Below are 13978 nucleotides of genomic sequence, written 5' to 3'. Positions count from 1 at the left end.
TTTGGCATAAAATAAAAACTAAGATAAAATCTCTCTTCATTTTCGTCTACAATCGTCTACTTTTTCATCATGAGATAGAATATTCAGCTGTTACTGAGACCCGGTGCTACGGCACCGACAGGTGCCCTAATGACCGTTATCTACCGGACCGACTAGCCTGCGCTTCTCTCTGATGCTCCTAATCGGACGTTAGAGTCAATCGAAATATCGCTGCACGGGGCGCTAGTTAACACCACTTGGCAGCAGGTAACGTTAGCCTACCGTTAGCTAGCAGTTGGATTTAACACAGTTAAAATGCTGACAGCTAAACGGTGTAAAGGTTTGTCTCTATTTCCAACACGAGACGTACGACAGTCTGCAGCTGCCGTTGTCTGAAAAACAACACATGTTGCGTTCACTTGAAATACGCCTCGCCAGTTTCGTGCTGCATTTATTTTATTGTAAAATATCCTTTCCTCATGCAGTGGTTGTTTTTGTCGTTTACTGGTGAAATAAGGAAGAGGCTCAATATTTATTTATATAACTTTATAGCATTTATTTATTTTTATAACTATTTGTCTGAAATGGTTATCAGAAATAATTTATTTTAAAAAAGACTAAAATGTTTTGACTAAAACTTGACTAAAATGGCGAGACTTTTAGTCGACTAAAACTTGACTAACAAACATTTTTGGCACAAGACTAAGACTAAGACTAAATAAAAAATAGGTGACAAAATTAACACTATTGTAGGGTAATCTCACTTTGCCAGACCTTCCTCCACAGTTTATTGGCATTTATTTAAACCAATCACAATCACCGTAGGCGGGGCTAAGCTCTGGACGGAGCCACGGTGCCTCTGCTAAATAGTCTCAGGAAGGAACTTGTTTTGGTGGAACATGTGGACGTTCAAAAGTAGTTTTAGTTGTGCAACAGAAAATTCTGATTGGACAGATAGTCTAGCTAGCTGTCTGGATTTACCCTGCAGAGATCTGAGGACCAGTTAACCATAGTCCTCATGCTCTAAGGGTTTTATTTCTTATTGTTTCTCAATGTTTGGATACTTTTGTTTGTACCGCAGTACAAGTACACAGTAACATAAATGGAAATACTTGAGTGCTTTAGTACTTTAATACAGTTCCTGTATAAATAAAGCTAAAATAAACCAACATGTGTTCCTTTTTATTAATTTATTCTGTTGCTGTTTAAAGTGAAAGAAACAAAGAAGAGAAACAGAATATTATATAAATAATAATTATGTGAGATCTGAGGGCATTTTCTCCATTTCTACATCTCTTGTTAAACTCTTTTTTAGGGTATTTACATCTAACTGATCCTCATGTGTTTCATATCAACATGTTCACAACAATCTCATCTTTCTGAGAACTTGGGCCCAGATCTGTCCCAGAGCTACGTGGAAACACATAGTTTGGCCCTAAAGCTGAAAACTTGTAGTTCACTTTTTGACATTCTTCATATCTCTGGAAGATGAAAACTAAACTTTACGTGTGTGCGTGTGTGTAGTTTTGTAATGTACAAGGGTTACGGTTAAAAAAAAAATAACACATCCACACACACACAGACTGTGTCAGTGTCCATCCTGGTACAACAGTAAACAATAAGACAACAGCTCTCTGTCCTCTGCAGGCAGATCAGACCTACAGCGCTGCTGTCCTCAGTCTGACTGCTACTTCCACACTCTGCTGTCCTCAGTCTGACTGCTACTTCCAGACTCGGTAGGACTCTCAGGACCAGATGTACGTACGTTTGTGAATGTAGCGTTATCAGCACCAAGGCCAACCCGCAGAATAGCTAAATACGACGCAAGCTGAAGTATCACAGCGTGCGTCGTATTTACCAAACCTGCAGTTCATCAGGTAATCAGCGCCTTTCTCCGCCCACTATACCGTAGACTGCGCTGTAGCAGAGCGTTAAGTACTGCTGCTATGACACGGCTGAGTGCAGACAGACATATTCCCACTGCTGATGCTAGGACTGTTGGAAATGATCCTGATGCCAATATGTGTAACGTAGCGAGGAGTTTGTCATCTTTGATTTATTCCAGTAACTGTAATATTGCATGGCTGCTTAATCTGTAACGCTGAATGATTTCGTGTTCACTCAGCTGAAAGAGTGTGATCCTTGTGGCAGCTCGTCTCCTTGTCCTATGTCTCCGTCTTGCTCTGATTACTGACGCCATTTCACCAGGAGGCATACGCCAGGAAACATGCTTCCTGGTTTACACCTGCTTTTAAAGGGGTGATAGAATGCAAAACTGATTTTACCTTGTCATAGCTGAATAATGACAGTTTAGTGGGTAACTAGGACATTCATAGAACCTCTAAATCCCATTGACACCTCTTTTCTCTGCAAATCTCACTATTTGAAACTGCCTCTGAAAACGGGCGAATCTCAACGAGCCGCAATAGTTGACGTCAACTATTGCGGCTCCTCCTCATTTGGCTCTAGTCTGTGTTTGTCACGCACCAACATTTGCATAGGCTACACAACTGACCTGAGATCAGTTAGTCTTCTGAATCTAGGTCGTGCAGATCTCAGAAATTGTATACATTGTTCATATGGTATTTTACCATTAAATTCACATCTGAGACTTTTTTTATGCGAGAAATCAACTATGTAGAGGTCAAATATGGGCCGTTTTACGAAAATTGATGTCTAATTGCAAATTTTGTCCGACTGTGTGTCGGACTTCAGAGGCCAGTGCTGCCTGTGTAGCTGCCTCGCCGCCCGGCCTGCCTTCCTTCACAGACCCCGGCCTGCTGTGATCTCGACTGGCACGACTGGCAGCCCACAGCACTCCATACCTGCGCAGAGTCACCGGTAACACCGCTAATGGACTACGAAACGCACGGTGTATGTGAGTGAGAGCGTGGTCAGCGAGCTTGTTACACCAGCAATCTGTTAACACAGGTTCCAGTTACTCTTTTAATGTGTGTAATTATAATGTGTTGAGTTATTTAAACAAACGACTGGGGAAATAAATGCCGCTTGTCCGTGAGTCTCATTGATAGAGCCTGCGGCTGGATGTAGCTCTATCAATGAGAGCTAGCTAGCTAGCCTCCTCTTAGAATTCCTCTGGAATTCACAAATATTCATTAACTTGAAATCGGACATCGTTGTTAGGTTTATAAGACATTTAGTTAAATGTTGTGTAACTGGCGTGATGGAATTCAAACTGTAAATATACTCGAATTACGCCAAAAAGGAAGCTAACTATCCGTGATTTGTAGCTAGGATTGAAGGGACAGTCACAGCTAACGAAAGACGTAGCTAGCTAGTCTTCACAAATATTAACTTGAAATCGGACACCGTTGTTAGGTTTATAAGACATATAGTTAGATGTTGTGTAACTGGCGTGATGAAATTCAAACTGTAAATATACTCAAATTACGACCAAAATGAAGCTAACTAGTGTGGGATATAGATACACACGCTTTGCTGACCAAATGACTTATGTTATAATATACTGCCTAATTATTACAGCAAGCTGCCTAGACTTAACGAGCTAAAAGTATGCTGCACAAGAACAGAGCCAAGGCTGCACACAGGTGGCCTGCACCGTGCAAAGGAGGACATGTTCCTCTGTGGGATGCAGTAAGCAAGGACGGAGGACACCAAGACCTGGCTCAGTCACAATCCATCAAAAGCAACAGCCCACTTTGTAGAGACAGATGTTCGTGTGTGATATGTAACTGCCCTTGTTAAACTTCAATAAAAGACAGGCAAAAGAGGAAGAGAGTCAGAGCTCACTGGTGAGAAGCAGACTGCGGAGTCTGCTTACGGAGTGATGCTCTCCTTCTATAGAAGCCTATTGTATTAATACATATCTGTGTCTGTGAAGTTATTGCTATCTATTTCAGAGAAGAAGTCGTCACCTGGGAGTGCACCTTGAAGCACGACAATTGGGGGCCCGTCCGGGATAAAAACAAAAAGAGGATTCTTCAAATTGGTTGGAAAAGTTCGGTCCAAGGGTGAAAGGTTGCGTTGAACATCTGGCGCCATAAATAAGGTAAGCAGACCATTATTCTGCATTGACTATTCTAAATCAAGGGTGTTCAACGTCTTAGTAACCCACAGACCGCTAAAATTAATTAATTAAATACATAGTGACAACTTCCATTTCTATAAAGGTAAAGGAAATATGGTATGGTTTATGGAACAAATATGAGGAAATATTTGTGAAAGTCTGAGTTTGGCAACTCCACCCGTGTGCGGCTCATAGTTTTGGTGGGGTTGCCCCAAAAATTTAACCCCCCTCCTAAATTAAGGTCCCATTTATTTTTATTTTTATTTCCTCCCTATTATATTTATCCCCCCAAGTCCCCCCCCTTATATTTTTAACTTAGTTGTTTTTGGTGTTTTTTTTCTTCCTTAGTAGTATCATCTATGAAATTATTGTATTGTTTTTTTCCTTTTAATTTATATTTCTTCATTTTTATTGTTTTTTCTTGTCATAGTTAGTAATACCCAGGTAATTGTAGGGTAAGTCCTCCATAGTAGAGTAGTAAGTCCCTGGGGTAAGTCCTCCACAGTAGAGGTAAGTCCCCAAAGGAGTTGAAGTCTCCTAGGTATGACTGGTGAACGATTGTATTATTGAACCATTTCACACTATTTAGGTGATATGACAAAATAATCCAATGTTCACATGACTTGTTGGTTTTGGTGTCAGACAATTGAGCTAGTTCGATTGTCCAAAGGCTGAGAACCAGGGTATAGCGAGCCATAGATCTCAGCTGGCCAAAATCATAGGGAAACTTGATTTTGGTGTCAAATAGGAATATTACTTTCCTGTTTAAGGGTTGAGAACCAGGGACATAGTGTGCCATAAATCTCAACTGGCCACAATAAAGGTTTAAAAAAAAAAAAAAAAAAAAAATGATGACAAATTGACTCATCCAAATTAAGGGTAATGCATGAATGACCAATGTGTATGAATGCTAAATAGAAGCAATTGAAGCAGCAGCACTGCCTGAAACCTGACGGTGTTAACATAAAGCAGTGGACTGTTGAAGTAAATTGTGGATATTTAGATCGAGGGATTTCTGTGTGGCAATTTAGAAGTATTGAGTGTGTGGCAGTTTTGGATAAATATTTCTGGCAAAATTAATAAGCATATTTTGGCAATCTCATAAAGACCAGTGTTACTAGTTAAGGAAATGGACGGAGAATTTGATAGAGAAATAGATGACGGGGGGTGGGGAATTAAAGGACCATATAAGCCAGTTGGGGAGCAGTTAGAAGTAATGGAAAAAGCAGTGAACGCGGCCTATGGGACAGGGAAGGAGGCAGAGGATATGATGATACAAATGAGGAAAGATGTTAATCAGATACTGACCGATCAGGGGGAAATTGCTAAATGCACAGATCCACTGTTAGCAGCATTTTGGAGACAGGAAAAGAGAGCAGGTCAGGATCAGGAAGAAGCACAGAAAGATGTGAAAACAGGCAGTTGGCTAAAAAAGGGAGAAGCCAAGGATAGGAGAGATAAAGCAAGTCAAGATAGGAAGAAGTGGGCACTATGGGCGCTATTTTGGCAGGGAGTGAGGCATCTAATGGTTGATAATACAGGTCATACACAACCACATAAATGTCCATCAGTACTCACCACCTCAGCCCACTACAGGGTTGTACCCAGTGTTTGATGTTAAGGAAGGAGCAGTGGAAGTTACAGGGCTTGGCAGATGTGTCCCCTCAGCCCGGTTTTGCGGGCCAGGACCAAACCCACAGGGGGAAGATTAGGCAACCAACTGATGAGTGGCAATTACAGAGACTCATGGCTTTAACTGCAGGGCCCCCCACTCCTGACCTTTTCCCCATTCCTGACTGGATTCCAGCCCCTCCACACACACAACCACAATCCTATGCCCAACCCCACCCTATAGGCGGGGTCCTCCCCAATGGCAACAAAATAGTGGGAGGGGATATGGGAGAGGAGGAGGGAGACCAGGGAGGCGGGGCGGCCGCCCGCCCGAGGGCCTGCTTTGCCTGTGGTCAGATGGGACACTGGTCTAGGGAGTGTCCGCTAAATGGGGGTCAGTCACCAAGGGGGAAGGGGTTACCAGCAAAGGGGTCCATACCAGCCACCGCAGGGACCACCGACGGGTCCACCCCAAAGCGCAACTGCAGATGGCTGAATGGAACTGGACTGGCTGGGAACCAGGCCAGCAGTTGCCACAATGACACTCCCCAGCAGAGCAACAGGACCCAGGGACCACGGCAGATCCCATGGTGTCCATGAGAGTAGAAGGAACTGTTCAGCCCTTCTTAGTTGACACAGGAGCTACTTGCTCAACAATCAGACATTGTCCATCACAACACATTTCACCAAGTCACATTACGGTGATGGGTTTCTCTGGGGAAAAGCAAAACTGCCAATAACAAAACCACTGCATACAGCTATAGGGAACCAATGCGTCCTCCATCCATATGTTGTTTCTCCCACGGTTCCTATGAACCTCCTTGGCAGAGATCTCCTCATAAAACTGGGCGTGTCTATCCTGTGTTGTGCTGATGGAATATTACTGACTTTCCCTGACGGCCGTCAAATGACCTGTTCTGAAGGTAAACCAGGGCCACGGACAATACATTTCCTTTCCCCACCTCTGACTCCTACGCTGACATTTACTGGGCTATGTTGTCTCCAGAAGGCCCGGGCTCCGGGGGGTATCCTGAAACAGTTCTTCCTCTGGAAGCCCTGGATCTCGCAAGTTGCACCCTTTGTCCCTCCCCCAGATCCCCACAGTGTACCCTAAATTATGATGTCCACTCTGATCTCTGTTATCAAGACGCTTTTGACACGATAGCGGACACCAGATGGGACATCCACTCTCAAAACATCTTTGTGGGACCTGAAGGCGTAGCCGCCGCGGTCCAGCTAACCCCTGATCAGTTGCCATGGTTTGTTATGACTGAGGAATCTGCCCCACATGTTTCACTCGCCCTGCACCCAGGGTATGAGGCCAAATCATTAGGTCCGATGGTCAAGACAGCCCTGACTGCCACCGACTGGACACTCACTCCTCTCCCCAAGGTTCAATACTCTCCCTCCACCAAAACCTTCCGCATTCTCTGTGAGGGTCGAGACACAGCTTTTCTCCAACATGACTTAATTGCTAGGCACCATGGTAGGGAAAGGACTGACCATCAAGATGCTAAAGCCATGTTAGATGGTCTTCCCACCACTCTCTGGTCACAAACACCGACTGATGTAGGTTTAGTGCATTGTGCCCCGCTGACCTTTCACCTTAGGCCATCTCCGCCTGTATGGATACCACAATACTCATGCTCTAGGGAAAAGCAGCTAGGCATTTCAGATACAGTCACAGGATTGATTGAGGCAGGGGTGTTAGAACCCTCTCGTTCCCAGTGGAACACACCTATCCTCCCAGTTTTGAAAGCAGAAACAGGTAAATATAGGATGGTTCATGACCTGCGCGCCATAAATGATCTCATTGTAGACACCACTCTCACTGTACCTAACCCACATGTTGCTCTCGCTGACATAGGACCACAACACCACTGGTACACAGTGTTAGATCTCTCAAATGCATTTTTCTGCCTCCCTCTGGCCGAACATCTGCGAGATATTTTCTCATTCACATACATGGGTCGCCCCATGCGATACACGGCACGCTACCACAAGGGTTTAACCTCTCCCCAGGCCTGTTTAACAAAGTTCTGAAAAACTCACTGACAGATTGTACCCTACCACCGACAACGTTCTGGTACAATATGTAGATGATCTTCTGATAGCTGCACACACCACAAACGCGCCTGTCTGCAGGCTACCAAAGATGTTTTGACCACCCTGGCTAGGGAGGGTTACAAAGTAAGCAGGAAGAAAATACAAGTCTGTAGAAGAGAAGTTACCTTTCTGGGCAGAATCCTTTCAGGCAGTGGTGTAGGTGTTTCCCCTGCACACAGATCAGTTATTTTGGCCCACCCGAAACCATGTACTGTAAAAGACATGTTGTCATTTTTGGGCTTGACAGGCTACAGCAAATCCTATGTTCCAGGCTATGTCGACCTTACAGATCCCCTCCGGGCTGGCGGTACAACAGGGCATGCGCAATTTGTCCTCAGCCTTAGACTGGACATTTGAAGGCAATGAGGCATTCATTAAACTTAAACAATCCCTTGCTGCAGCAGCAAATCTGGCCTGCCCAAACTACTCCCTGCCCTTCCACTTGGATGTTTCTGAAACAAAACAAGCAACTAATGGGGTTTTGTTTCAGAAAAAAGGGGGTGACAGAGTAGTGTTGAACTACATGAGCATCCCATTTGAACAAATTGAAAAACGCCAGCCCGCCTGCACACAACATGCTGCAGGGGTGGCAAAATGCATTCAGAAATCATCACACATAGTTATGGGACACCCCCTGATAGTGTTGACCTCCCACAGCATAGTGTCCTTTGTTAACTCAGCCATGTTTTCACTCACACCAACCAGACAAAGGCGAATCAGCAAAGTTTTGCAGGCCCCAAACCTGACCTTTACACATGAAGGCATTAACATGGCAGACCAGATGGGGGAGGGGGAACCACATGAGTGTGAGGACAGGACAAGAAAAGTGGAAAAAGTCAGACCAGACTTAGCTGCACAACCACTAGGGGAAGGAAGAGTGCTATTCACAGATGGGTGTTGTTTTAGACATGAGACTGAGGGACTGAAAGCAGCATATGCAGTGGTTGAAGACACGAGGGGGGAAGTGGTAACATTAGAAGCAGAAAGGATGCAAGGTGCGCAGTCAGCACAGAAAGCAGAAGTGGAAGCACTCATCAGAGCCTTAGAGCTAGGAAAAAATCAAGCTGTAACTGTATACTCTGACTCAGCCTATGCAACAGGAGCAGCTCACCTCGAATTACCACAGTGGCAGAGGGCAGGGTTTTGACAGCAGGAGGAAACCTATTAAACATGAGGAAGAAATGAAAAGATTAGCAAAAGCTATTCTCCTACCAGCCAAGGTAGCTATAGTCAAATGTAAGGGCCACAGCAATACTCAAGATAGAGTGAGTAAGGGAAATGAAGCAGCAGACAGCGCCGCAAAAACCGCAGCAGGATATTTGGCACACCATCTAATAATGACTGCAGACCTAGAAACCAGGGCCGAGCTTAGCAAAGAAACAATCATTGAGTTACAAGAACGAGCTTCCCCCCAAGAAAAAACAGTTTGGAAAAGCAGGGGAGCTATGCAAAGTGAGGGGTTGTGGCGGGGCCCGGATGGTAGACCTATTCTGCCACCAGGGGTACGGGAGACGGCCCTAGAAGAAGCTCATGGGGTGGGACATGTAGGGGTCAGTCAGATGTTGAGAAACCTACAACATTGGTGGCATCCATTCATGAAAACAATGGTAGAGCAGGTAACCAAGACCTGTCCCCAATGCCAAGCATTCAACCCTAAGCCTACAGTGAAACCAGACGGGGGACAGTACCCCCTTGAGACAGTGGCAGGGAAAGAGATTGTGATTGACTACACTGACATGGAGGAGGGTACAGGGTTGCAGGTATTTGCTGGTGTGTGTGGATTCCTACACTGGATGGCCAGAGGCCATGCCCCGAAAAAAATGAAGACGCTCAGACCGTAATTAAATTTCTAATCAACCAATACATTCCCCAGCATGGGTTCCCCGAAAGGATAAAGTCAGATAATGGTTCCCATTTCAAAAACAAAGATTTGCAAAAGGTGGAACTCATGTTGGGGGCCAAAGCATAAATTTGGCTCCGTGACACCACCCTGAATCTCAAGGCAAGGTAGAAAGGATGAACCTGACCTTAAAAACAAAATGTCTAAAATATGCAACCAAACAGGGATGAATTGGCTGCAAGCCCTCCCCCTGGCTCTCATGACGATAAGAATGTCAGTAAACAGTAGGACAGGCCTCTCACCATATGAGCTACAAACAGGGAGGTGTTTCCCGGGGCCCTGGTCTCAGCTTCCACTTACTGAGCCTTCACCTGTAACCATTTCTCACAAAGCCTTTTTCCGCCAGCTACGGGGCACAGTCTCTTTGTTTTCTAAACAGGTGACCGCAGCACACCCAGACGCAGAAACCAAAACTCCTCCAGACGCTGAGTGGGTGCTCCTGAAAGCAATCAAGAGGAAGTGGTCTGAACCTCGCTGGCAGGGGCCCTTCAGAGTGACGGCGAGAACATCCCACGCAGTGCAGCTCGAGGGAAAAGGTAAACAGTGGTACCACTGGAGCCAGTGTGCTGCAGCCCAGGAGCCAGGCCGCTCCACCAAGGAAGTAGCCAGAGATCTGGCTGCCAGCGCGGAGGGCTCTCCGCCAGACACTAGGGAAAAAGAGGCAGAATAATCCTCTCCAGTGTCCAACAAGGTCCGAGGGTAGTCCACCCCTGTGACCTGAAGAAGAGAATCACCAGGGAGAAAGGTGAAATAAGCGCTTTCTCTCCTACATGTAAGCGTGCCAACGCTACCATCCACCGTTGAACCCAACTTATTGGGCGTGTTTTCATTAACACACGCCCCTCCGACCGCCGCCGTTTTCATTAACCATTTTTCATTGTGTGCAAATTGCAGGAGTTGTCTGGTTTGAGTCTGAGCTGAGGGTTAAAACCAACTTATAAAGCGGTGCTGTTATAAGTAGCTTGTATGGGAAGAGACTTGCCAGGGAAGGAATAAGCTTGCTAGATGTGTTGTAAGGTGATCTTAGGGGTACATAGCGTCCCCATTGTTACTTTCATTTTCTGGTATGATTTTGAACTCCCCGCCCAAAACTGCCCCACCTAGGTGTTACCCTAGAAGAACTTAAGTGCCTTGTAGTTGTAAATAATATGTTGTGGACTCAACTTAGGTGAGTCAAAGAGGATGTGGGAACTTTTTATTCCATAAAAAGTTAACAGAAGTATGCTCTTAATATTAGAAGTGTTTTTCCATTTTCTACATTTTTTACCATCTTTTACATTTTCTACTGAAGTGTTTTACAATTTATCTAGAAGTGATTTTTACCTAGAAGTGCCTTTACCTAGACGTGCCATGTTCTGACTCTATTTTTGTTTTTGGAATATCTCATTCTCTGACCTCTTTTCTCTTTTGGTATGTTGAACTCTAGTAGAGTTCAAAAGGGGGAATTGTGGGGATAGAGATACACGCTTTGCTGACCAAATGACTTATGTTATAATATACTGCCCTAATTATTACAGCAAGCTGCCTAGACTTAACGGAGCTAAAAGTATGCTGCACAAGAACAGAGCCAAGGCTGCACACAGGTGGCCTGCATCGTGCAAGGAGGACATGTTCCTCTGTGGGATGCAGTAAGCAAGCACGGAGGACACCAAGACCTGGCTCAGTCACAATCCATCAAAAGCAACAGCCCACTTTGTAGAGACAGATGTTCGGTGTGTGATATGTAACTGCCCTTGTTAAACTTCAATAAAAGACAGGCAAAAGAGGAAGAGAGTCAGAGCTCACTGGTGAGAAGCAGACTGCGGAGTCTGCTTACGGAGTGATGCTCTCCTTCTATAGAAGCCTATTGTATTAATACATATCTGTGTCTGTGAAGTTATTGCTATCTATTTCAGAGAAGAAGTCCTCACCTGGGAGTGCACCTTGAAGCACGACACTAGCCTCAATCTGTACACATAGGATCGAAGGGACAGTCGCAGCTAACGAAACCCTCACAAATATTCATTAACTTGAAATCGGACACCGTTGTTAGCTTTATAAGACCTTTAGGTATGTTGTATAGCTAAGTGGCGTGACATGTGTGTAACATGTGGTAAGAGATTGCTGGTGTAACAAGCTCGCTGACCGCGCTCTCACACACGGGCCATTTAGCTAGCAGGAAGAGAGGAGATGCAGGCCCTGGAGCTCTGTCAGGGCAGCGGCGTTTGGTAGTAGTCCCATTAGCCCAAACGGGTTGTAACTGGGCGGTGGGATACCGGAGCTCAATCGAGCTCACAGCAGGCCAGGTTCTGTGGAGGAGGGCAGGCCAGGCGGCGAGGCAACACAGGCAGCTGAACTCCGACACACAGTTTTACCAAATTTGCAATTAGCCATCCATTTTCGTAAAACGGCCCATATTTGAGCTTTATATAGTTGATTTCTCGCATTAAAAAAGTCTCAGAAGTGAATTTACCTTTTACCTCAGTGCTGCCTGTTAGTACATACCTCACCATGCTTTTACCTCAGTGCTGCCTGTTAGGACATACCTCACCATGCTTTTACCTCAGTGCTGCCTGTTAGTACATACCTCACCATGCTTTACCTCAGTGTGTCCTGTTAGTACATACCTCACCATGCTTTTACCTCAGTGCTGCCTGTTAGTACATATCCTGCCACCTCAGTGCTGCTGTTGCATACCTCACCATGCTTTACCTCAGTGTGACCTGTTAGTACATACCTCACCATGCTTTTACCTCAGTGCTGCCTGTTAGTACATACCTCACCATGCTTTTACCTCAGTGTGGCCTGTTAGTACATACCTCACCATGCTTTTACCTCAGTGCTGCCTGTTAGTACATACCTCACCATGCTTTACCTCAGTGTGTCCTGTTAGTACATACCTCACCATGCTTTTACCTCAGTGTGCCTGTTAGTACATACCTCACCATGCTTTACCTCAGTGTGTCCTGTTAGTACATACCTCACCATGCTTTACCTCAGTGTGACCTGTTAGTACATACCTCACCATACTTTTACCTCAGTGCTGCCTGTTAGTACATACCTCACCATGCTTTTACCTCAGTGTGACCTGTTAGTACATACCTCACCATACTTTTACCTCAGTGCTGCCTGTTAGTACATACCTCACCATGCTTTTACCTCAGTGTGACCTGTTAGTACATACCTCACCATGCTTTACCTCAGTGTGTCCTGTTAGTACATACCTACATTTACCCAGTGTGACTGTTAGTACATACCTCACCATGCTTTTACCTCAGTGTGACCTGTTAGTACATACCTCACCATGCTTTTACCTCAGTGCTGCCTGTTAGAACCTCACCATGCGTTTTTACCTCAGTGCTGCCTGTTAGTACATACCTCACCATGCTTTACCTCAGTGTGTCCTGTTAGTACATACCTCACCATGCTTTACCTCAGTGTGTCCTGTTAGTACATACCTCACCATGCTTTTACCTCAGTGCTGCCTGTTAGTACATACCTCACCATGCTTTTACCTCAGTGTGACCTGTTAGTACATACCTCACCATACTTTTACCTCAGTGCTGCCTGTTAGTACATACCTCACCATGCTTTACCTCAGTGTGACCTGTTAGTACATACCTCACCATACTTTTACCTCAGTGTGTCCTGTTAGTACATACCTCACCATGCTTTTACCTCAGTGTGTCCTGTTAGTACATACCTCACCATGCTTTACCTCAGTGTGTCCTGTTAGTACATACCTCACCATGCTTTACCTCAGTGTGTCCTGTTAGTAACCAAACCTGTTACATACCTCACCATGCTTTTACCTCAGTGTTGTTAGTACATACCTCACCATGCTTTACCTCAGTGTGTCCTGTTAGTACATACCTCACCATGCTTTACCTCAGTGTGTCCTGTTAGTACATACCTCACCATGCTTTTACCTCAGTGTGTCCTGTTAGTACATACCTCACCATGCTTTACCTCAGTGTGTCCTGTTAGTACATACCTCACCATGCTTTACCTCAGTGTGGCCTGTTAGTACATACCTCGCCATGCTAATACAAATACGCCTGAAGTGGGCGCAAAAGTGTTAGTACATCTGGCCCTAAGACTCTCCCTTACTCTGCAGGAGTCTCTCAGACTTTCCCAAAACTTTCTTGGACTCTGCAGAACTCTCTCAGACTCTCCTGGACTCTGCAAGACTCTCCGGACGGGAACATGGATCCTAAGCGTCTGTCCTCAAGCTCTCAGCAGCAGGTCCGTCTCAGGAAAAAGGTAAATAAAGGATTCTGATGACAGAGACCGGGTTTTACAGGGGTTTCTGGTCAGACATTGAACGCCTCGTCTGTACAAACATCGTTGGAGAC

General features: G+C 45.2%; 1 pseudogene; it reads left to right on the top strand.

Moving 5' to 3' along the window:
- Window positions 1-6631: 6631 nt before the first annotated feature.
- Window positions 6632-10336, top strand: LOC120569498 (annotated as a pseudogene).
- The last annotated feature ends 3642 nt before the right edge of the window (window positions 10337-13978 follow it).

The sequence above is a fragment of the Perca fluviatilis genome, chromosome 12 (assembly GCF_010015445.1).
Source record: "Perca fluviatilis chromosome 12, GENO_Pfluv_1.0, whole genome shotgun sequence".
Taxonomy (NCBI): domain Eukaryota; kingdom Metazoa; phylum Chordata; class Actinopteri; order Perciformes; family Percidae; genus Perca; species Perca fluviatilis.
This window is presented reverse-complemented; position numbering and strand designations above follow the sequence as displayed.